The following is a 26,735-nucleotide window of genomic DNA, read 5'->3' on the forward strand; positions in this document are numbered from 1 at the left end:
ATAAATCCCACTTGATCATGATGTACAATCCTCTTATTTTATTGTTTCATTCTGTTTGCTAGTATTTTGTTGCATATTTTTTCATCTATGTTCATCAAGTATATTGGCTTGTAATTTTCCTTTTTTGTCATATCTCTGTCTGGTTTTTGTGTCAGGGTGATGGTGGCCTTATAAAATAAATTGGGAGTATTCCATCCTCTGCAATTTTTTGGAATAGGTTCAGAATTATAAATATTAGCTCTTCTCTAAATATTTGATAGAATTCACCTGCGAAGCCGTCCAATCCTGGACTTTTGTTTGTTGGAAGTTTTTAATCACAGTTTCAATTTCAGTACTTGTAATTGGTCCATTCATCTTTTCTATTTTGTCTTTGTTTAGTCTTGGAAGATTGTACTTATTTAAGAATTTGTCCATTTCTTCTAGGTTGTCCATTTTATTGGTATATAGTTGCATGTAGTAGTCTCTTATGGTCCTTTGTATTTCTGTGATGTCTGTTGTAACGTTTGCTTTTTCATTTCTAATTTTATTGATTTGAGTCCTCTCTTTTTTTCTTGATGAGTCTGGCTAAAGGTTTATCAATTTTGTTGAGGTTTTCAAAGAACCTTCTTTTACTTTTATCGATCTTTTCTATGGTTTTCTTCATTTATATTCTGTTGATTTCTGCTCTGATCATTTTGATTTCTTTCATTCTGCTAACTTTAGGTTTTGTCTGTTCTCTCTTGCTTTAGGTATAAATTCAGGTTGTTTATTTGAGCTTTTTCTTGTTTCCTGAGGTAGGCTTGTATTGCTATAAACTTCCCTCTTAGAACTGCTTTTGTTGCATCCTATAGGCTTTGGAGTTTTGTGTCTTTGTTGTTGTTTGCTTCTAGTTAGTTTTTAATTTCCTCTTTGATTTCTTCAGTGAACCATTGATTATTTTTAGCATGTTTAGTCTTGTTTAGTCTCCACATGTTTGTGCTTTTTGCACTTTTTTTCTTGTTGATTTCCAGTCATATAGCATTTTGGTCAAAAAAGATGCTTGATATTGATTTCAATTTTCTTAAACTTACCAAGGCTTGATTTTTGGCCCAAAATGTGATCAATCCTAGAGAATGTTCCATGTGCACTTGTATTTATTAAGTCCATCTGTTGTAATGCAACATTTAAGGCCTACGTTTCCTTGTCGATTTTCTGTCTGGATGATCTGTCCATTGCTGTAAGTGGGGTGTTAAAGTCCCCCACTGTTATTGTGTTATCATAAATTTCTCCTTTTAAGGTTGTTGGTAGTTGCTGTACATATTAAGCTGATCCTATTTTTGGTGCATATATATTTATAATTTTTCTATCTTCTTCTTGGATTTACCCTTAATCATTATGTATTGTCCTTCCTTGTATCTTATAATATTTATTGTTTTAAGGTATATTTTGTCTGACATGAGTATTGCTACACCAGCTTTCTTTTGATTCCAGTTTTCTTGGAACATTTTCTTCCATCCTCCCACTTTTAATTTGTATGTGTCCCTAGAACTGAAGTGGAGCTCTTGAAGACAGCATATGTATGGGTCTTGTTTTTGCATCTATTCAGCCAGTCTATGTCTTTAGGTTGGGACATTTAGTCCATTTATATTTAAGGTAGTTATTTTTTTAAATGATTTTTATTTTTTCCATTATATTTGATTTACAGTGTTCTGTCAACTTTCTGTTGTACAGCAAAGTGACCCAGTCTCTCTCTTGCTCGCTCTCTCACACACACATTCTTTTTCTCACATTATCCTCCATCATGCTCCATCACAAGTGACTAGATATAGTTCCCAGTGTAAGGTAATTATTAACATGTATGCTCTCATTGCCATTTTATTAAATGATCTGGATTTGTTTTTGTTGGTCTTTTATCTTCCCTTCTTTCTTCTCTTTTCTTGTGGTTTAGTGACTATCTTTAGTGTTGAACTTGGATTGCCTTTTCTTATTTGTGTGTTAAATTCCCCCACTATTATTGCATCGTACAACTGGAAATCAACAGCAAGAAAAAAACTACAAAAAACACAAACATGTGGAGACTAAATACGATAATAGCAGGGATTTCTTTAACACAGAAATCTACTATTGTAAATTTTTGGATTGCAGTTTTCCTGAAGTTTGGATATAGGAGTCTATATATATATACAAGATTGTTTTAACTTGTTGGTCTCTTAATTGCAAGTGCATCTCCAGTGTCCTGCTTTTGTGCCTTCCTCTTCTCATGATTTCTTTTTTTTTTTTTTCATCTTTTTGCCTTTTCCAGAGCCGCTCCCACGGCATATGGAAGCTCCCAGGATAGGGGTCTAATTGGAGCTGTAGCCACTGGCCTACACCAGAGCCACAGCTATGCCAGATCCGAGACACGTCTGCAACCTACACCACAGCTCACAGCAACGCCGGATCGTCAACCCACTGTGCAAGGGCAGGGATTGAACCCTCAACATCATGGTTCCTACTCGGATTCATTAACCACTGTGCCACGATGGGAACTCCCATTTTTTTTCCCTCATGATTTCTGATTTTGTTAGCATAATTATGTGTGGATGATTTCCTATCTTTACTATATATATGGCTTTACTGGTAAGCCTTGTCATTTGTTATATTTTTGTGTCTAGTTGTGACCTTTTCTTTTCCACCTAAAGAAGTTTCTTTAGTATTTGTTGTAATGCTGGTTTAGTGGTACTGAATTCTCTTAGTGTTTTCTTGTCTGTAAAGCTTTTGATTTCTCCCTCAAATCTGAATGAGAGCCTTGCTGGGTAGAGTAATCTTGGTTAGAGGTCTTTTCCTTTCATCATTTTAAGTGTATTGTGCCACTGCCATTTGCCTGCAGAGTTTGTGCTGAAAAATCTGCTGATAACCTTATTGGGGTTCCCTTATATATTGTTTGTTTCTTTTCCCTAGCTACTTTGAATATTTTCTGTTTGTCTTTAATTTTGGTCATTTCGAATAATATGTGTCTTGGTGTGTTCTTCCTTGGGTTTATTTTATATGGTACTTGTTGTGTTTCCTGGATTTGAGTGAGTGATTCCTTTTCCATATTAGGGAAGTTTTGGCTATTGTCTCTTCAAATATTTTTTCTGGCCTTGTGTCTCTCTTTTCCCCTTCTTGCACCCCTATAATATGGATGTTTGTATATTTAACATTTTCCAAGATTTCTCTTGGACTGTCTTGATGTGGCTTCCTCTTTGTCCCCTGGAGTAGGATATCTTTTTTGATAGTTTGTCTATTTGGTTGAAGGCTTTTCAGCAGTTGGTTGTAACTATGTTGTTTTTATGAGAGAAATACTTTCATGTTGTTTGGGGTATAGTTTGCTCATTATTATTGCTGAAGAGAATATAATTTATCAATGATCAATATACTTCTATTAATTTATGTATTCTGTTTTGGCTATTTGGGATATTTCCAGTTTGGGTCTACTATAAATAAAGCTGCTGTGTATACTCTTGTACATGAGTATGCATTTATTTCTGTTCAGTATATTTATACTTATAAGATAAATTATTGCTTCATAAGCTACACATAAAATTGGGGGCTTTAGAGACCCTGCTAACAATTTTCAGAGTCCTTATGTTGATACACACTCCTACTTGCAATGCAAGCAAATTTCATTTTCTTCGAATCCTTTCCAGCACTTGGAATTTTTTCTCCTTTTCATTAACCATTGTAGAGAATGTTAACTTGTTTTTTTTTCATTTTTAAAAAACATTTATTGAAATATAGTTGATTTACAAGGTTGTGATAATTTCTGCTGTACAACAAAGAGATTCTGTTATACATCTACACACATCCATTCTCTTTCACATTCTTTTCCCACAAAGATTATCACAGAATTTTTTTTTTACAGAATAAAATACATACATTTAAACACAATTACATTCACACAGATTATTATATCATGGATCTTAAGAAACAGATTAAGTGTCTCCCTACGGAGAAGTGGAATGGAAAATATGCTGAGACAAATAGGAAATTTATTCTATGCTTTATCCCATTTTGTATGGCTTTCATATTTACTATTTAGTGTTATCTATTATATTCAATTTTTCTTTAAAAATTAGCATTGTATTAAAATTGTGTATATTATGCAACTAAAGTTTATAAAGAAGAAAGCCTTATATAACATTAAATATTTTATATCACATAATAAAAAGAATAACTTAACTGGTAAGAATAACAAAAATAATATACCCTCTGAAAATAAGTAAAATATAAAATGCATATATTGGTTAAAAAACAGTGTAACTATATAAATATGTCCTCACAATTTGTTCCATCTCATTGATTCTTCAATATAGGCATTACATCATTCTAGGTGATGTGATAAACAAGACATTATAGACCTTACATTGTACCATGGAGAGAAATGGTTATTAATAATACAATTATAGAACTGTATTATTTAATTGTACAGTCACATTGTTTAATTATAATTATCATAAGTTCTTTGATGGAGAGGAAATCAGAATCAGATCTAAGAAGACTTCAGCCTTCCAAGAATGATGTCAAAGACCCCCTTCATGGTGGATTATGCACTTATTTACTATGAGGAATATTTCTTCTCCAGAGACTCCTTGTTTGTGTATCAGTTGTAGATTTTTGGTTTGATATAAGAGTCTATATGTATACGAGATTTTTTTAGGTTGTTGTTCTCTTAATTGCAAATTCATCTCCAGTGTTCTGCATTTGTACCCACCTCTTCTCATGATTTCAGATTTTGGTGCTATAATTGTGCATGGATGATTTTGTATCTTTACTGTATATATACCTTTACTATATATGGTGAGCCTTGTCATTTGTGGCATTTTCGTTTCCTGTTGCTGTCTTTTCTTTTCTGCCTAGAGAAGTTCCTTTAGTATATGTTGTAAGGCTGGTTTAGTAAAAAAAATGTATATACATATAACTTTAATCAGTAAAAAGTTTTGAAAACTAAAAAAATTAGGTCTTGTCATGATGTAAATATTGTTTGCTGATATGTATTGATATGTACATTCTAACTTTTTCCATGAATTAGCTCAATCAGCAACATGGTAAAATCTGGCTAGAGATAAGAGGAGGAATTATGCATCTTTTTATTCAGCATTCTTTTTACAGTGTTTGGGATAATATGAACAGATGAAAGAATGGATAAATGATGACCTAGGAAAAAACCCTTTTGTGATTAATGACTAATATTTCTATATAATACCCATAAATGCTATTAAATTTTTTTTTATTTTTAGTGTGCTGCTAAATCATTGACCTCCAAACTATGTCAGCTTAATTATAAAGGCTAAATATATGGATTATGTAACTTTTGAGGGCACTAACTGAAATAATAGTTGTCTTTTTGGAAGGAAATTATATTCTCAGTGGGTCTTTCCAAATGTTATATTAAGTAATATAACATTTTTGAATAGAGAAGTGATTGATTTTTATATTATGATGGCTCATGATTTTTATTATCTTTGTTCACCTCACTCTATCTCTATTAAAGATGTGCTTTTGCCTTGTTTGTAAAGGAATTTACTAGGATTCATGTTAAATGTTATGTAGAGTTTCAAAAGAGTAAACTTTTAATTTCTATTTTACAAATCATGAAACTCCTTTACAACATTTTTATTAAGGATAGGATTTATACCTTTATGTTAATGCAAATATTACACAATTTTTAAGCAAATAGTTGACATATATTAGGAGATATATTTACTATAATGGTCTTCCCAAGGTTAAATTAAAAATAATACTCAGTTTTGTATTGGAGTATGAAAGTTCATGTGAAAGTGGTTGGATTTGTTACTTATAAGTTATCTAAATGGAACACATTTATACCATCCCAGCAAAATGATTTTATCTGATTTAATTACTGCTAGCCACAGTTTAAAATATAATTCACTAAGTAATATGTCTACAAACCCACTGATTGTAGACATTGTACTATGCAAAATGTAAAGCTAACAGTAACTAATGCTCTTTAGAAATATGGTAGCCTTTGCAAATTGTTTGGAATTAATTTGTTTTGAGTAAACGGAAATTAGTGTGTTAAATGAAGCATATAAAAAAGGATTACAAAGGAGTAGGAGACCATCTCACCAGGATAGCTTAAAACCCACACATTTATATGAGTCAGGAGAAGTACTGTCCTTTAAAAATGATCTTATTCCTTCCAATTGCCTGCACTTCATGCCTCCTGATGTGATCCAGAGATCTGGCAAAGTAGAAACATATTTAGACTCTTACTCATTAGAATACTGAACTCATCTGTCAGTCTGACTGACAAGGTCTTAGAAAAAGCATTTTGCCTGGCACACAACCTGTACTGAGATTTTCCTGTGGCTATAATGTAGCACACCTGACAGATGTTTGAGTCATCTAACACAGCAGGAGGTATTCATAAACACCACAGACTGGCATTCAACAGGATAGGGATTATTTTTCTTTTGTCTGCCTGAAGTTATATGGCCTATAATCAACAAAGGATTTAGGCATAACTAGCTAAAACTTAGGGTGTGATATCACTTATATGTGATATTTCTCTTGCTATAAAGCTTACAAAGTAAGCTTTTTGACACAGGTAAGACACATTTTACATGTCTCCCTTTTCATGATCAGAATGGGTTTAGAAAAGAAAAGAGTCAAGGACATTATTTACTCATGAAGTAAAAATAACATAACACATTTATTTTCTTGATAGTTCCTTAATGATATAATGGGCTTTACTTAATCCATGTTAATTTTTCACTTCAACATGACAGTGATGAAGTAGAACAACTACATGAAAACTATTTCAAAATTCCCAGTAACAATATGTCTCAATCAGAAAAAGGAAGCAAGGAGTTCCCATCGTGGTGCAGTGGTTAACGTATCCGACTAGGAACCATGAGGTTTGCGGGTTCGGTCCCTGCCCTTGCTCAGTGGGTTAACAATCCGGCGTTGCCGTGAGCTGTGGTGTAGCTTGCAGACGCGGCTCGGATCCCGCATTGCTGTGGTTCTGACGTAGGCCAATGGCTACAGCTCCGATTGGACCCCTAGCCTGGGAACCTCCATATGCCGCGGGAGCAGCCCAAAGAAATAGCAAAAAGACAAAAAAAAAAGACAAAAATTAATATACACCATATGTAGTTTAAAAAAATTATGCTATATGCCCTAAGGGATGGAGATGGATGCTATTTGAATGTCATCCTTGTGTGTTTAGAATGAAGCATGGCAATTTTATATTTGTCTTTATTAAAGTTTCTTTTTTAGCTCAAGTTTCTCATGTGGCAAATAGCAATGGAAGAAATGCTCATTGATAAAGTTTATTTAGGTCCTTTGGGGAGCAGTAACAGGCAGGGGGTACAATACTTTCAAAATAGCATTTTATTGCATTTACAAATTATTTTATAATCAAAATAATCTTGCAGTCTAAAACTCTATAGGGACCTCAAAAATAGGAAAATTAACAATACTTTAAAGGAACAAATAAATACCACAATTGAAACATGGTGCTTCCCCAGCATATATAACACTCATTTCAGAAGTTGTTTTTTTGGAAATTTATTGGAAAGAATGAATTTATTGGAAGAAAATTCCAGTTTTATTTTCCATGGTCATGGCTTTTTTTTTTTCTTTTCAGTTTGCTTTAACGTTCAGTGGTTTGCTGAATACAGCTGCATGTACAGATGCAGCAAATGTTTCATCCTAAGAAATAACCATAGTTTAGTGTTTATGTGTCAAGATAAGTCTGTAGAAGTTAATGAAAACATTTTTTTAAGGCTGTGACCAAACACAAGTAATAGCTGGAATTCAGAAAAGCACATATATCTCAGAAAGGCTGAAGTTAGTCAAACAATTTATCTTTCCAATGTTTTATTTATTGCTGTTGCTAGCTACAATATACTACTTTCTTAATACTCATAATCTCCAGGCTTATGACCTATACTCAATTTGATTTTTGGTCCATTGAAGGTGATATTTTGAGCAAGAATTTTCTTAGATAGCTTCAGGGTTGGATGTTCTGCCATGCTAGCTGCTTTGGAAAGGGGTTTCTTAAGCCCATTGTGATCTACATATGTTTATCTGTGCTTTTGTTTTCAATTTAAATAAATTCATACAGAAGAGGAGAGATCAATCTTTTCAATTATATAAAGGGGATTGACACTGTGGACACTGACTATATGCTAGTCCCCTCAAATGGAAAGAGTTTTCTTCAGATTTAAGCTCAGTTTCCATTTCCTTAGGGAAGCCTCACACGACCTTTCTCACTAGCTCAAGTCCCCCTATTATGTGAAAAACAAATACCATATGATATCTCATATCTGAATCTAATATATGGCACAAATGAACATTTCCACAGAAAAGAAACTCATGGATTTGGAGAAGAGACTTGTGGTTGCCAAGGGGGAGGGGGAGGGAGTGGGATGGACTGGGAACTTGGGGTTAATAGATGCAGACTATTGCCTTTGGAATGGATAGGCAATGAGATCCTGTGTATAGCACTGGGAATTATGTATAGTCACTTATGATGGAGCATGATAATGTGAGAAAAAAGAATGTATACATGTATGTGTGATAGGGCTACCTTGTACAGTAGAAAATTGACAGAACACTGTAAACTAGTTATTATGGAAAGAATAAAATTTATTAAAAAAATACCATGTAACACTTACTTTTTTTAATTCAAAGTGTAGTTGATTTACTATGTTGTCCAATTTATGCTGTACAACAAAGTGACCCAGTCATATGTATATATACATTGTATGTATACATTCTTTTTCTCATATTATCTTCCATCATGTTCTATCCCGAGTGATTAGATATAGTTCCTTGGTAACACTACTTTTTAATGAGTGTCACCATTACAGTTACATACTTATTTTTGGTTGTTTTATTAATATCTGTCTCTCCCACTAAACTCCAAGCTCCATAATGATAGAGATTGTGTCTGTTTTTCTCATCCTTATATCCTTAGTGTTTAGCATTGGTAGGGACTCAGTAAATGGTTGTCAAACAAATGCATTTTTCGAAGCATTTATATAATTTTAAATGTTTAATTATAATTTTGAAAAAGTCTTAAAACATATATTACTCCTGGAGTTTCTACTGCGGCACAGTGGGTTAAGAATCCGATGGTGGTGGCTCAGGTCACCGTGGAGGCAGGGGTTTGATCCAAGGCCCATGCAGTAGGTTAAAGGATCCAGATGCAGTGTTGCTGCAGCTGTGGTGTAGGTCACAACTGCAGTTCAGATTTAATCCCTGGCCAGGGAACTTCCATATGTCATGATTGCAGCCATTAAAAAAATCAAAAGAAAACAAAACATGCATTACTCTTCTAGCATTTTGCTTTGTGTATATTGTATGGTTTTTCCAGATCAATAAATAGCAGCCTATTTCCTTTGCTACTGTGGAATCAGTTGAGAGATATATCCAAAATTCAGTCATAGATCGAAGGACAAGGCTTAAATATGTGGCATGATGTTGATACTAATTCCTCAACTTTACTCTTCAACTCATTCACCAGTCACAGTCAGGTTTTACTTGGGAGCAGATGGAGTAAAAATTACCTTTGTTAATGGATAACTAAAAAGTGGAAACATCTCAAAGGGGAAAAAGCTAGGAAAGTGTTTAGAGATGATTCAAGGGATCTTGAAAACAGAGAAAGCAAATAGAGTAAGAACATTAACCCTCAGCATTTATTCTTTTCACTTAGAGATTAAAAATCAAGAACCACTAAGCAAGAAGAGAAGCTCCAGATTCTTACTCCATCTTCCTGTGTTCAGGCATTAAGGTAGAAGGTTGAAATATTTGTGAATTTAAAAAGATACATCATCTGGAAAAATGAAATATATGTCTCTGAACTTTGGTATTCAAACCTTAAAATGTCAGATACAGTCTTAACTCTTTTGATATTACAACAGATAACTGGCTTGTTCCTTATTTTCCCACATCTCCTCCCATGATATTGAAGTTGTAATTATAAGCAAGCAATATATACCCCAGGCACAGTGTTAAATACTTTACACGTATGGTCTCATTTTATCTGGGAGGAAGTAGATTGTAGATGCTAAAAGTGGTGTAGCACAGGGGTTACGGCCCTTGTTAAATGATGTACTGTATAGGATGTGTTTAATAGTATAGCACCTGATGATATGGTCCTCTGTGAGATGTTGGCTGCTATGATGTTGATGATGATGTTTGCTATAGAAGAATGGGATTTCCCTTTATTCAGTTTACCCAAGTACTACTCAGCGCTGGGGTTTTTTCTCTTCTATAACATTCATACTCTTCTGGGTGCTAAAACACCTCTTTTTTATCTTTGGGAATCTGGGAATATTCTGGACTTTCAAAAGAGAGTCACATGAAGGTAATGGGAGTCTACATGGAGCTCGGCAAAGGCTCAGGTAGGCACCTCTTGACCAGAGGCCCATACTCTTCAACAAGGAGTTGAATAGTTGGCCTGACTTATCTGGCTGGACAAACATTTGTGCTCCCTGGTGTGGCTTTGCCTCCACATGGCTTCCAGGTTTAGGTCCCTGAAAATACCTCTGAGTGTTTGGATGCTGACCCTACCCCTCTCCACCTATGCCTCTTATATTCATTTTCTCTGCTTCCACCTTTGACTTGCACTAAAATCACACCTGTCTATCAACTTCCTCTGTCCCTCCTCATAAACTCAGGTGACTCTATTCTCCAAGGATGTGTGGGTAGAATGATCAAGGTATTCCTGTCTCTCCAAATTTATTACGTTTTATTGTGAAAAGCTCTTTTTTTCTCCTCCATTTCCTCCTTCTCCTCTTTCTTCCTTATTTTAAAAAGTCTGTTCTGGAAGGAAAACAACAACAACAACAAAAACAAAAAAACAAGCATTGATTACATTTTGATCTTTTTTCCCTTTAGCAATCATACTTCTCCCTAAAGTAACATAAATTAACATTACAAGCCATTATTTTGCTACACCATTACTTTTTTCAAAATAACATTATTAATTAAACAGTTACCTCTATTTTGTGTCAAAAATACACAAACCTTAATACCATGACAGTGTAAGTATCTTGCTCACTGTCAAATCCATAAATAAGCCCAGGAGGAACTTTGTCTCCAAAGTTCACAATAGAGTTTCTCCTAAGAAGAAGCACTAACATGATCTCACTTACCTCAGAATTTTGTCTGTTTTTTTTTCTTTTTTTTTTCTTTTTGTCTTTTCTAGGGCCACATGCGCAGCATATGGAGGTTCCCTGGCTAGGGTCTAATCAGAGTTATAACTGCTGGCCTATGCCACAGCCACAGCAACACGGGATCCGAGACACCTCTGTGACCTACATCACAGCTCACAGCAACGCCGGATCCTTAACCCACTGGGCAAGGCCAGGGATTGAACCCGCATCCTCATGGTTCCTAGTCAGATTCGTCAACCACTGAGCCACGAAGGGAATTCCAGAACATTTGCATATATTGCTTTCTTTCCCAGTGCCTGGCTAACTCCTACTATAGTGGTCTCCAAAATAGGCATATGTATTGTATATCCTAGGGTTTGAATGGAATAAATCATTGAAATATGGGAAGAAAGTATTACCACTTCTATTTCTATATTTCTATATACAAAGTAGAGACAAGAAAAACTGTATAAATATGTATTTGGACTTGACCCACACTGGTGCCCTCAGTAGGTCCCAGTGCCATTAATGCCCTAGAGCATTTTTATAAAGAGAGGAAGTTCCACAGCGGGGATAGAGCATAGGAAAACCCTCACTCTTGTTCATGTAGTGTTTGGTACAAAAATGTTTTACAATTTATCCATGCCCAGATAAGTGGGTTTATGGTTATATTCTCTCATTCTAAATAAATTAATCCTCACTAAATGGGCAAGAGTCATAGGAATTTTCCTGAGAAAAAAACCAACAACCTAAAAAACCTCTAGACTGAAAACAATAAAATCACTACGAGGACAAGCAAATGACAGAAAAAGAACAAAGCTGCCCATTGCCTATTGTGAGTGTGAGCAAAGTAATTAGTCTGACACATAGAAAGCATTTAAAGACAAAAATGAATACATATTCACCAAAAATATACCAAAGATTGAGCTGATATGATAGAATTGGGTTCCAGTAGGCAGATTTTGCTTCCCGCCTACAAATCATCTTTCAAAAGCTAAGATTGGTGCTTTCCTCTGCTCTTCATGGTGAACTGGCTTCTCAGTGGACTCACTATTCAGCATATTGAGTAATTGCTCCAGTCGTAGTTTCTCCCATGATCTCAGTACAACAAAAATTTGTAAGAATTTTTTCATGCACACTCAATAACGTGTCTAGGTTCAGCTCTCCTTGCTTTGTTCCACTCCAGTCCTTCCTATTCTTAGACCACAAAATGGATAGCTGATGGCTAAGAAAGGGGATGAGGGTTAGAAAGGTTAAAGGGAGATCATGAACTCAGATTCTCTCTGATGCAGCACTCATTACCTTCTTCAGCAGCAATGATGGAATGGCAATAGTAGTCTTCAGCAGCCCCACATACTGGCAGTAAAGGATCATGATATTATGTGCACATGATAGAGCAAGGCCAAAGGCAATGTGAAGGAGGAAGCTATTTCAGGAATCTGGGTTAGGCTAAAGGTGACTCAGAACAAGGTAGAGAAAATGCAATTGAATTTGATAAATATGGAGATAGAAAGTGATTGAGTCCTGGATAGGCCCATGTTTATGGTTTAGACAATTGCATGCTTGGTGATGCCATTAAGGGAGAGGTCACTGAAGAAAGAAGGATGAATTTTTTAGGGTAAAAAAGATGAATATAAGGTAAGAATGAGTCACTTTATGGTTCCACTCTGAATTCTCTTCTCAACACACAATCAGACAATCAATGTTCACAGGTAAACTTTGCATGTTTTCTTGCTGAGACCACATTTTCGATGGTGCCACCACCCAACATTCACTGCTTTCCTCAAACTTGGGTCTGAAAACTTCCCCCCTCCTCCTCCTCCCTCCTTCCTCAGGATCATCCCATGGACAGTGTGCTTTCTCCATTTCTCAGAGAAAACCAAGGAATCAGGCCAGGAGTCCTGCATTCTCTCTGTCCTTTCTCTCCTTTCCACTTCCAATCATTTCTCATTCTATTTGCTTATAGCCTATCTTTGAATCTCCATTTCTTTCTTTTTCCCCCCACTGTCACCATCTATTCCAGGTCATTATTATCTCCTCCGTTGATTTTTGTAAAAACCTACTCATTTCCTACATGACTGGTTTCCTCTCTTGGCTCTCTGCATTCTATTCTCAACATTGAAACCAAATGTTTCAAAACTGCCAATCAAATGATGTCTCATGTTTGCTTAACACCTCCAATGATGCCTTAGCTTGACTTCTCCATGCAGCTCTGTCTCTTCTCTAGTATTGTCTCTTGTCAAGTTTCCCTGTTCTGCTCACATTGATTCATTTTTTGTTGTTGTTTAATGACTGCATCTGTGGCATATAGCAGTTCCTGGGCTAGGGGTTGAATCAGAGCTGCAGCTGAAACCTTCGCTACAGCCATGGCATCTGGATCTAAGCCGCATCTGCAATCTTTGCCACAAGTTTGCTGCAATGCTGAATCCTTGACCTAGTGAGCGATGAACCTGTATCCTCACAGAGGTGATGTCAGGTCTTAACCTGCTGAGCTGCTATGGGAATTCCTATGTTGATTCAATTCTTATATGCTTCACATTTCTTATAATCTTCAGATATTTGCATATGCATACCATCTGATGTGATATGATTTGCTTTTCACTTGTATCATTGTTATTTTTAAATATTGAGTCTTATTTGTTTTTGTTTTTTACCAATGGTAACTCAAATTGGCTATCTTTTTTTAATTGAAGAATAGTTTATTTACAACATTAATTTCCACTATACAGCAAAGTGATTCAGTTATGTATATATTATTTGTTATATTATTTTACATTATGGTTTATCTCAGGAGATTGACTATAGTGTCCTGTGCTGTACAGTAGGACTTCATTGCCTATACATTCTAAATGTACTAGTTTGCATCTACTAACACCAAAGTTCCAGTTCTTCCCTCCTCCCAGTCTTCCTCTCCCTTGGCAACCACATGTCTCTACTCTATGTCTGTGAATCTGTTTCTGTTTTGTAGATAGATTCAAATGTACCATGTTTTAGAGTCTACATATAAGTGATGTCATATGGTATTTGTCTTTTTCTGTCTGACCTACCTAATTTAGTTCGATAATATCCAGTTCCACCCATGTTGCTGCAAATGGCATTTTTTTGTTCTATTTTTAAGACTGAGTAGTATTCAGCTGCAACCATGTATCACATCATATTTATCCCTTCATATATTGATGCATATTTAGGTTTTTCCATGTCTTGGCTATTATGAATAGTACTGCTATGAACATAGAGGTGCATGTATTTTTTGAATGAAAAGTTCTGTCTGGATGTATGTCCAGGAGTGGGCTTCCTGGGTCATATGGCAATTATATTTTTATTTTTTTAATTTTTATTTGTTTATTTATGTATTTATTTATTTATTATTAATCAAATGAATTTATCACATCTGTAGTTGTATAATGATCATAACAATCTGATTTCACAGGATTTCCATCCCACAGCACAAGCACATCCCCCCACCTCCCAAACTGTCTCCTCCAGAGACCATAAGTTTTTCAATGTCTGTGAGTCAGCATCTGTTCCGCAAAGAAGTTCAGTCTGTTCTTTTTTCAGATTCCACATGTCAGTGAAAACATTTGATGTTGGTGTCTCATTGTATGGCTGACTTCACTTAGCGTGATCATTTCTAGGTCCATCCATGTTGCTAAAAATGCCAGTATTTTGTTCTTTTTAATGGCTGAGTAATATTCCATTGTGTATATGTACCATTTCTTCTTGATCCACTCCTCTGTCGATGGACATTTAGGTTGTTTCCATGTCTTGGCTATTGCAAATAGTGCTGCAATGAACATTGGAATACATGTGTCTTTGCGAGTCGTGGTTTTCTCTGGATAGATGCCCAGGAGTGGGATTGCTGGGTCAAATGGTAGTTCTATGTTTAGTTTTCTGAGGAATCTCCATACTGCTTTCCGCAGTGGTTGCACCAATTTACAATCCCACCAACAGTGTACTAGGGTTCGTTTTTCTCCATACCCTCTCCAGCACTTGTTGTTTGTAGACTTTTGGATGATGGCCCTTCTGGCTGGTGTAAGGTGGTACCTCACTGTGGTTTTGATTTGCATTTCTCTAATAATGAGTGATGTTGAGCATCTTTTCATGTGTTTTTTGGCCACCTGTATGTCTTCTTTGGAGAAGGGTCTGTTTAGATCTTCTGCCCATTTTTTGATGGGGTTGTTTGTTATTTTGGTATGAAGCTGCAGAAGGTGTTTATAAATTTTGGAGATTAATCCCTTGTCAGGATTTTCTCCCATTCTGTGGGTTGTCTTTTTGTTTTGTTTAGGGTTTCCTTTGCTGTGCAGAAAATTTTAAGTTTGATCAGGTTTGTTTATTTTTGTTTTTATTGTCAATACTCTAAGAGGTGGATCTGAGAAGATGTTGCTGTCGTTTGTGTCAGAGAGTGTTTGGCCTACGTTTTCCTCTAAGTGTTTTATAGTCTCTGGTCTTATATCTAGGTCTTTAGTCCATTTGGGGTTTATTTTTGTGTATGGTGTTATGGAGTGTTCTAATTTCATTCTTTTCCATGTGGCTATCCATTTTTCCCAGCACCACTATTGAAGGGGCTATCTTTTCTCCATTGTATATCCTTGCCTCCTTTGTCATAGATGAGTTGACTGTAGGTGTGTGGGTTTAATTCTGGGATTTCTATACTGTTCCACTGATCTATATGTCTGTTTTTGTGCCAGTACCATGTGGTTTTAATGATTGTTGTTTTGTAGTATAATCTGAAGTCAGGGAGCCTGATTCCTCCAGCTCCGTTTTTCTTTTTCAGGATGTCTTTGGCTATTCTGGGTCTTTTGTGCTTCCAAACAAACTTTAAACTATTTTGTTGGAGTTCTGTGAAAAATATCCTTGGTAAATTGATGGGGATTGCATTGAATCTGTAGATCGCCTTAGGTAGTATAGTCATTTTGATAATATTAACTCTTCCAATCCATGAGCATGGTATATCTTTCCATCTATTTGTGTCATCTTTGATTTCTTTCATCAGTGTCTTCTAGTTTTCAGAGTACAGGTCTTTTGTCTCTTTAGGTAGGTTTACTCCTAGGTATTTTTTCTTTTGGATGCGATGGTGAATGGGATTGTTTCCCTAATTTCTTTTTCTTCTCTTTCATTGTTAGTGTATAGAAATGTCATCAATTTCTGTGTATTAATTTTGTACCCTGCAACTTCGCCAAATTCGTGGATGAGCTCTAACAGTTTTCTGGTAGAGTCTTTAGGATTCTCTAGGTATAGTGTCATGTCATCTGCAAATAGTGATAGTTTTACTTCTTCCTTTCCAATTTGGATTCCTTTTATTTCTTTTACTTCTCTGATTGCTGTGGCTAGGATTTCCAAAACTATGTTGAAGACTAGTGTGAGAGCAGACATCCTTGTCTCATTCCTGATCTCAGTGGGAATTCTTTCAGCTTTTCACCATTGAGAATGATGTTCACTGTGGGTTTGTCATATATGGCCTTTATCATGTTGATGTAGGTTGCCTCTATGCCCACTTTCTGAAGTTTTTTATCAGAAATGGGTGTTGGATTTTGTCAAAGGCTTTTTCTGCGTCTATTGAGAAGATCATATGGTTTTTATTCTTCAGTTTGTTAATGTGGTGCATCACATTGATGGATTTGCGAATATTGAAGAATGCTTGCATCCCTGGGATAAATCCTACTTGATCATGATGTACAGTCCTTTTAATGTATTGTTGGATGTGGTTTGCTAGTATTTTGTTGAGGCTTTTTGCATTGATGTTTATCAGTGAAATTGGCCTGTAGTTTTCTTTTTTTGTGGTATCTTTGTCTGGTTTTGGTATCACAGTGATGGTGGCCTCATAGAATGAGTTTGGGAGTATCCTCTGCAATTTTTTGAAATAGTTTCAGAAGGATAGGTGTTAGCTCTTCTCTAAATGTTTGATATAATTCGCCTGTGAAGCCATCTGGTCCTGGACTTTTGTTTGTTGGAAGTTTTTTTAGCCATACTTTCAATTTCAGTTCTTGTGATTGGTCCATTCATCTTTTCTATTTCATCTTGGTTTAGCCTTGGAAGATTGTACCTTTCCAGGAATTTGTCCATTTCTTCTAGGTTTTCCAATTTATTGGCATATAGTTGCATATAGTAGTCTCTTATGATCCTTTGTATTTCTGTGATGTCCATTGTTACTTCTCCTTTGTCATTTCTAATTTTATTGATTTGAGTCCTCTCTCTTTTTTGCTTGATAAGTCTGGCTAGGGGTCTATCAATTTCGTTGATCTTTTCAAAGAACCAGCTTCTCATTTCATTGATCTTTTCTATGGTTTTCTTTGTTTCTATTTCATTGATTTCTACTCTGATCTTTATGATTTCTTTCCTTCTACTAATTTTAGGTCTTGTCTGTTCTTCTCTCTCGAGCTGCTTTAGATGTAAAGTTAGTTCACTCATTTAAGCTTTTTCTTGATTCCTGAGGTGGGCTTGTATTGCTATATACTTTCCTGTTAGTATGGCTTTTGCTGCATCCCATAGGTTTCGGAGTGTTGTATCTTCATTGTCATTTGCTGCTAGATATTATTTAATTTCTTCTTTGATTTCTTCAGTGATCCATTTGTTGTTTAGTAGCATGTTGTTTAGTCTCCACGTGTTTGTGTTTTTTGCAGTTTTTTTCTTGTTGTTGATTTCTAGTCGTGTAGCGTTGTGGTCGGAAAAGATGCTTGATATGATTTCAACTTTCTTAAAGTTACCAAGGTTGGATTTGTAGCCCAGGATATGATCAATCTTAGAGAATGTTCCATGTGCACTTGAGAAGAATGTGTATTCTGTTGCTTTTGGATGAAATGTCCTATAAATATCTATTAAGTCCATCTGGTTTAATGCTTCATTCAGGGCCTGTGTTTCCTTATTGATTTTCTGTCTGGTTGATCTGTCCATTGCTGTAAGTGGGGTGTTAAAGTCCCCCACTATGATTGTGTTATTGTCGATTTCTCCTTTTAAGGTCATCAGCAGTTGCCTTATATATTGTGGTGAACCTATGTTGGCTGCATAGATGTTTAAAATTGTTATATCTTCTTCTTGGTTTGATCCTTTGATCATTATGTAATGTCCTTCATTGTCCCTTAAAATATTCTTCATTTTAAAGTCTATTTTGTCTAATAAGAGTATTGCTACTCCAGCTTTCTTTTGATGCCTGTTTGCATGAAATATTTTCTTCCATCCTCTCACTCTCAATTTGTATGTGTCCCTAGAAGTGAAGTGGGTTTCTTGAAGACAGCATATATATGGGTCTTGTTTTGGTATCCATTCAGCCAGTCTATGTCTTTTGGTTGGGACATTTAGTCCATTAACATTTAAGGTAATTATTGATATGTATGTTCTTATTGCCATTTTATTAATTGCTTTGGATTTGTTTTTGTTGCGCTTTTTTCTTTCCTTCTTCTCTTGTTTTTTTCTGCATAGGGAATTTCCTTTAGTATTTGTTGTATGGCTGGTTTAGTGTTGCTGAATTCTCTCAGATTTGCTTATCTGTGAAGGTTTTGATTTCTCCTTCCAATCTGAATGAGAGCCTTGCTGGGTAGAGTAATCTTGGTTAGAGGCTTTTAACTTTCATCATGTTAAGTGTATCATGCCACTCCCTTCTGGCCTGCAGAGTTTCTGCTGAAAAATCTGCTGATAACCTTATTGGGGTTCCCTTGTATGTTATTTGTTTCTTTTCCCTAGCTGCTTTCAAGATTTTCTCTTTGTCTTTAATTTTGGTTAGTTTGATTAACATGTGTCTCAGTGTACTCCTTCTTGGGTTTATTTTATATGGTACTCATTGTGCTTCCAGGATTTGAGTGAGTGATTCCTTTCCCATGTTAGGGAAGTTTTCGGCTATTATCTCTTAGAATATTTTTTCTGTCCCCTTCTCTCTCTTCTCCTTCTGGCACCCCTATAATATGGATGTTGGTGCATTTAACATTGTCTCAGATTTCCCTGAGACTCTCTTCATTTCTTTTCAATCTTTTCTCTTTTCTGTTCCACATCCGTAATTTCCACTAATCTGTCCTCCACCTCACTTATGTGTTCTTCTGCCTCCTGTATTCTGCTGTTGGCTGCTTCTAGTGCATTTTTTATTTCAGTTATTGTATTTTGCATCTCTTCTTGTTTAAGTTTTATATCTTGTATCTCTTTGGTCAGTGTTTCCTATAAGTTATCCATCTGTGCCTTCAGTTTATTTCCAATGTCTTGCATCATCTTCAGCATCAACAGTCTAAAGTCTTTTTCCTGGAGGCTGAGAATCTCCTCATTGCTTAGCTGATGTTCTGGGGTTTTTCCTTTCTCCCTCATCTGAGTTATAGTTCTCTGTCTTTTCATTTTTATAGGTTTTTGGTGTGGTAACCTTTTTACAGATGATAGAGCTGTAGCCTCTCTTACCTCTGGTGTCTGCCCCCCTTGTGGCTGAAGTTGGCATGGGGGTTTGCTGTAGGCTTCCTGATGGGAGGGGCTGATGCCTGCCCACTGGTGGGTGGAGCCGATTCTAATCCCTCTGGTGGGTGGTGCTTAGCCTCTGAATGGGATTAGGGGCAGCTATGTGCCTGAGGGGTCTTTAGGTAGCCTGTTTACTGAGGGGTGGGGCTGTGATCCCACCTGGATTGTTGTTTGCTGGGGGCTTCTCAGCTGCTGACTGATGGGTGGGGCCATATTTTCCCAAAATGGCCCCCTCCAGAGAAAGGCACAGCTGCTGAATATTCCCGAGAGCTTTGCCTTCAATGTCCTTCCCTCACAACAAGCCACATTCACCCCTGTTTTCCCAGGATGTCCTCCAAGAACTGCAGTCAGGTTTGACCCAGATTCGTATGGGGACTTTGCTTTGCCCTGGGATCCAATGCACATGAAAGTTTGTGTGTGCCTTTTAAGAATGGGGTCTCTGTTTCCCCCAGTCCCTTGGAACTCCTGCCCACAAGCCCCACTGGCCTTCAATGCCAGATGCTCCAGGGGCTCTTTCTCCCAGTGCCAGCTCCCAGCATGTGAGGGTTTGATGTGGGGCTCAGAACTCTCACTCCTGTAGGTGAGTGTCTGTGAACCAGTTAGTTTCCAGTCTGTGGAGCTTCCCACTCAGGAGGTATGGGGTTTTTTAATATCATGAAATTTCCCCTCCTACCTCTTGATATGTCCTCCTCTTTTTCTTCTGGTGTAGGATATCTTTTTTAAGGTTTCTGGTACATTTGGGTGAAGAGTGCTCAGTCTTTAGTTGTGAATTTTGTTGTTTTTAGGAGAGAAGTTGAGCTCCAGTCCTTCTATTCCACCATCTTAATCTGAATCATAGTGTTTATTAAAACTACTCCATTTGCTACAAAGAAGCACATTAACCATGCATCTCTGATGGTGATGTCACCCCAAATGTCTTTGCCATGTGAAGTGTGCTTAAGATCCTTCTTCCATTCCCCTTATTCCCCAAATTTCCAATTACTTTGCATTCCGGCCATTTTTTCCTCATCTGAATTCCTCTACTTCTTCCTATAGCAACTGTCCCAAAACATGGCTCTTTCTTTATTTCTTTGGTGGTTGTTGAGCAGGAGCCTGCTGTCCTACAAGACCGATGCTTGCCCAACTTCAAGACCAAAGGAAGGGCCCAGAATCAGTGACAGAGACATCAATGGTTTAATGGATGGGGGGGGGGCAATTCTATTTTTAAAGAACTTCCACCCTGTTTTCCCTAGTGTTTGGACCAACTTACATTCCCACCAACAGTGTAGGAATGTTCCCTTTTCTCCACACCCTCTCCAGCATTTGTTATTCGTAGACTTTCTAATAATGGCCATTCTGATCAGTGTAAGGCTGTTCCTCACTATAGTTTTAATTTGCATTTCTCTAATAATTTGTGATGTTGAACATCTTTTTTCAGTTTTTTCCTTCTTTCTTTCTTTCTTTTTTTGGTCTTTTTAGTGCTGCACTGGCAGCATATGAAAGTTCCTAGGCTAGGGGTCAAATTGGAGGTATAGCTGCCAGCCTACACCACAGCCACAGCAACACAGGATCTGAGCTGCGTTTGTGACCTACACCAGATCCTTAACTCACGTATGGAATGTACATCCTCATGGATCCTAGTCAGGTTCATTATCACTGAGCCATGACAGGAACTCCCTTGAACATCTTTTCATACACGTATTGTCCATCTGTATATCTTCTTTGGAGAAAAGTCTGTTTTGGTCTTGTGCCCACTTTTTGAATAGGTTGTTTGTCTTTCTGATGTTAAGTTGTATGAGCTCTTTGTATGTTTTGGAAATTAGGCCTTTGTCAGTCATGTAATTTGCAAATATTTTCTCCCATTCTGTAGGTTATCTTTTTGTTTTGTTTATGGTTTCCTTTGCTGTGAAGTCTTAAACTTTTTACTTAAATATAACTTCTTCGTGGAAGTTTCCCTGAATCCACCCTTCTCTCAAATATGGATTTTATTCCTCTTCTATGTGCCCCCCCATCTTGTACTTCCCATATTATAGTACATATCCTGAAGCTTCATAATTTCTTATTTATTTGTCAGAATCCCAGACTACAATATATAAAGTCAGGTCTATTTCTGTTTTATGATGGTATCTCTTAGTGCCAGTAGAGATGAGTATTATATATTAGATACTCCATTAATACTTTCTAATGGGTATTGAATATGGAATTATTTATATGTATTATTCTATAAATGTGAACTATTATGAATGTGTATTATAGCTAATTTAAATGAAGAGCTTGATCATTTTGTCAATGTAAATGGCCAATCTTGATAATTGATAATTTGACACATTGGCATCTTGCTTTTGCCCATCTGGAGTATTTTGAAAATTACTTAAAATAATTTGTTAATAAAGATAACATCTTCAAATTGCAGTTTTACCATATTTTCCTAATTTGTCATAATAAATTGAAATCTGAGAAAGCTTGAATTTCTGAAACTTTAATACAAATACATCTTCTTCAAGTTAAATTTACTCATGAGGATTAAATTACAATGTTCTAAAAGTAGTCTCTTTTCTTTTAGGCCGTGACTAGTCATTTATCATTTTCCATGCGAGGCATGGTTCTCCATGCTAAGTTAATTATCATTTTCTATAATTTCTGTATAACTGAATTCCATCCCTGTTCTGTCTAGGTTACCATGAATTGTGCTGTTATATTTTTTAAACCTTCTTTTTGAAGACATCTCTGCATCTGGCCAATGGAATAACATTATTAATACATTCAATGAATTTCTTTCAGTACCCAGATCTTTGTTTCAAAATTTAATGTAGGTTAAATTTTTCTTCCAAATAAACACTTGTAGGACCTCTATTTTATAAATCAGATGTGTGTGGATTGGGATGGGTGCTTTGCATAACTATCCCTGGAAGAAAAAGGAGATACTTGTTTTATGAAAGAAAAATCAGGAAAAGAGACAAATGAACTTAAGGCAGGGGAAATTTAAACAAGCATCTAAAATATGCTCAGATATGAAACTCTGGGAGAGGGTGAAGATAAAGTTAATTTTCACGATAATTTGTGCAATATGGTGCTCTCATTCTTCACAATTTCCTCACGAAAATTTCATATGTTGAACCAACAGACCTAATTGGATATGGGTTGTACCTCTCACTACCAAAAATATATCTTGACACTCCAGTCTCAAGATCAGTAAAAATAGCAGCCATCCAGAAAGTATCATTATTTTTGTCATTATCTTCCCTTTCATATTTATTCAATAGAGGCAATTATTCCCTCTCATGAATGAAAATTCAGGAAGATCCATGTATTTTCAGCTCTCATTTTAGAAAAAAATTATAATCATTTAAAATTTCAAATAGTTATTATCAGTGTAATTAAAAGTAGCCAGCACCATGTTTTAATTAAACCTTGAATCTGATTTAAAGTTAAATCTCTCCCCAGTTGGGGTCTTTTGCAGATACAATGTTTAAAAGGGGAGCTTGATCCTCTCTCTATCTTTTTATGCCTTTGTTTTTACCCCTTGTCTCCTTTTTTGTTGACATTCTTGACCTTGTGGCAGGGGGAGAAAAGGCAGGAAAGGGACACAGGGATGTTTTTGGGCCCCAGGTTTTGCTGTTGTTTCTCTGAGTGTTGACATTGACTGGGTTCTTGGAAGACCCTGCCATTTGGGAGACACTCAGGATCCATTATTCTGCTGAAGGTGGATGAACTCTCTTCTGACTTACAGCTTTCTTTTAGCCCTTGGAAATTTTATGGTTTACTTGCAGGTTCTCTCAGTGGAAGTCCATTTGTGCCTTTGGTATATGAAATAGAACCTTACATTCTTTAAGCTCTTTTTATGTTGAAGCAGAATCCACCTCCCTCTTCTATGAGTCTGGGTTGGCCCTGTGGCTTGCTTTGATAGAATGAAATATTCTGGAAGTGACATTATGTGACTTCTGAGCTTTGGCTTCATCCTCTTGGAATACTTCTGTCACTATGTGAACAAGCCTGAAATGCAATACAGCTTGCAGAGAGGGGAGATCAGTTCAGCCATTCCAACTTTTCTGTGACTCCAACCAAGGCTCCTGAAGTGTGAGTGAGGGAACTTTACACTACCCTGCCCCATCCAGGCTGCCAGCTGACTGGACCTGCTGAGACTGAGGTTGACCCAGAGGAGACTGTCCAGTCAATTCACAAAGCTGTGAGGAAGTAAGATACTGTTTAAAGGACAGTTTGGGGAGGCTACACAGCAATAGCTCACTGATACACCCCTCTCGGTGATTTACTGTTTAGGACCTAGGAGAATCACATGTCCATGTGCATTCTTTGTCCTGACAGATTTGGGGGATGCAGGCCGAATTCCATGCAACTACCACCTCTTCTAGATGATCTCTCTCTTCCCTTCTGAATTTTCCAGCAAGACCTAGGCACCAGTCCATCATGTTTTCCTGAGGAAAGAGGTCTGTCACTGTCCTGAGAGCTCCTGTCCAAACTTCTCTCATTGGACTTTGGTATAGGAAGTATTATCCCATTTCTCCCACTTCTCCAAAGAAATCATCTTCAAATTGTTTTATTCCTCATGTAGATAAAAGATAGTGTTGTATATGCTGCTTTTCACTACTGGTTTATAATCCTTATCCATAATTCTGAAATCTATGAAGCTACAAAAAAATAAAGAACAAATTTCTTTCTGTGTGTGTGTGTCTGTGTCTTGTATATTTATTTAGCAGTAATATCTCTCTTAAACTAACATGAGGCTATTTATAATTTTACATCTTTACTTAGCCCATTTGGTGGGAATATATAGTACACTATCATTCTAAAATTATAAAAAATTAAATTATGAAATATATGTTTGTAATATTTTATGTGTCAGCTTGGCTGGATCATGGGGTGTCCTGATATTTGGCTAAGTATCATTTCTGAGTGTCCATGAGGGTGTTTCTGGGTGACATTAGCCTTGAATTTGTGGAATGAGTAAAGCAGACTGCCTTCCCCACATTGGGTGGGCATCATCCAGTTCTTTGAGGGCTTGAATAGAACCAAAAGCTGGAGGAAGAGAGAATTTGTTCACTTGACTACTTGAGGTGGGTATTCGTGTTCTCCTGCATGTGGGCCAGGCCTTATAATGTTGGTTACCCTGGTTTTCAGCCTTCAGGCTTGACCTGAAACCAGATCATTGGCTTTCCTGGGCTTCCTGCTTGCAGATGGCAGATGATGGGATTTCCCAGCCCCTGTAATTGCATATCCAATTCTGTAGAATAAATTCCTCTCCCCCTCCCTCCTTCCCTTCTTTCCTTGTATATGTATAAATGCCCTATTTGTTTCCTCTGGAGAATCTTAATACAATCTCATTACTGAAATATTTCAGAAAAGAGGTCCTGCATCTCCACAGAAGCAACTTTTTTCTTTGAATATTTGCATCTTGATTTGAATACCCCATTTTAGTGTCAGACACCTCTTGTTTAACGATGTTGGTCAACCATTTTCACATTTTTCTGTGTATAGATTAACATTTTTCTTCAAGTTACTAGCATTGGATTTTTATTTCTTTTGGAAGAGTTACCATGTATAAGGCAGGATACAAAAAGACCAGTATCATTAGACATTGTAAATACATGATTTCTTTTCTCAAATAAATTATCTTAAAGGATCCATACACTTCTTTTATCTCTTTTCCATCTTAAGCCTGTTTTCTCCCAGGTGTTAAATAAAAATTGTAAATCAGATTAATCAGTCCTCCTAACTCATGCTGGAAGTAGGTCTGAGGGCTCATACTGCTCCGCAGACCTGCTCTGGGGGGCGGAGGGTTCTTGAATGCATGTAATCTAGTGGATATTTTCTTTCCACTGTTTTAAATTCTGAAATTCATGATTTTCCCTGAAAAAAAAAATCAACTCATTGTGTGAAACTTATAGCTGTTATGGAATTTTCACATAACTTATAGAATGTTTAAGCTTTTATTCCAAACATTACTACAGCCAGTGTTTATTTATGAACTTAATCTGTGCTCTATTCCATAATCTAAAGCTATTATTATTATTTTAGATAAAAATGATAGTAGATCCATACTTAGGTTGGAACCTCTCACTGAATTTTGCAAGGGCTTTGCTTTTATTCACATCTTTTTTACAATTTTTTGGAAATGATTGTCCGTGTCTCCCATTAGACTAGGAGGTGTTTTGTGGTTGTTCTTCACATTTAACCTTTCTTAATACTTTTCACACATAATATGTGTTTGATATTTATTAGAAATAATCTATATCCAGAGTCGCTGTAATTTAGATCCACATGGAGAAAAGTATCTTAACTTCAGTTCACTTTCCCTTCCCCACTTAGGTACACATCCAATATTATCTTCTGCCTTATGCATTTAATTATCTTTTATTTTTTAAATAGAGTTTCACAGTTTTCAAAGTTACATATATATGTTATCCCATGTGTTCCTCACTCACAGAGAAGAAAAGGCCTTAATCACCTAATAATTTTAATTAAGTAATAGAATTATTGACTATAACAGTAAAGCTAGAAGTCAGTGTTTTTAGTAACATTATGTAGTTTTCAAAGCATACTCTCTCGGGAGTTCCTGTTGTGGCACAGCAGAAACAAATACAATAGTATCCATGAGAATGTGTGTTTGATCCTTGGCCTTGCTCATGCTCAGTGGGTGAGGAATCTGGCATTGCCCAGGCTGTGGCTGTGGCTGTGGCTGGCTGCTGTAGCTGGGATTTGACCCCTAGCCTACGAATTTCCATATGCCAAAAAAAAAAAAAAAAAGCATAATCTCTCAATCTCTCATTATCTTATGCCCCTGGAGTTGTCTGTTCCTGTTATGTTTTCTTCCCAAGATCATGAAGTTGATTATAAAGAAATACATCGCCAAAATGCATTTTTATTTGCTTTATTAATTTTCGTGTAAAAATCAAAAAAAATAATTCACTGGAATATGCTCGCTAATAGTTTCTCCTCTTCACAACTAATGGAGGTGCAATACCAATTTAATCTATATGCAAAGCCTATAGTTTATTTGTGAAACAAGTAGAATGGCTTTGTAAGAATCTCTTTTTTTTTTTTTTAATTTTCCCACTGTACAGCAAGGGGGTCAGGTTATCCTTACATGTATACATTACAATTACATTTTCCCCCAGCCTTTCTTCTGTTGCAACATGAGTATCTAGACAAAGTTCTCAATGCTATTCAGCAGGATCTCCTTGTAAATCTATTCTAAGTTGTGTCTGA

Source organism: Phacochoerus africanus, chromosome 9 (genome assembly GCF_016906955.1).
Source record: "Phacochoerus africanus isolate WHEZ1 chromosome 9, ROS_Pafr_v1, whole genome shotgun sequence".
In the NCBI taxonomy this organism is placed as follows: domain Eukaryota; kingdom Metazoa; phylum Chordata; class Mammalia; order Artiodactyla; family Suidae; genus Phacochoerus; species Phacochoerus africanus.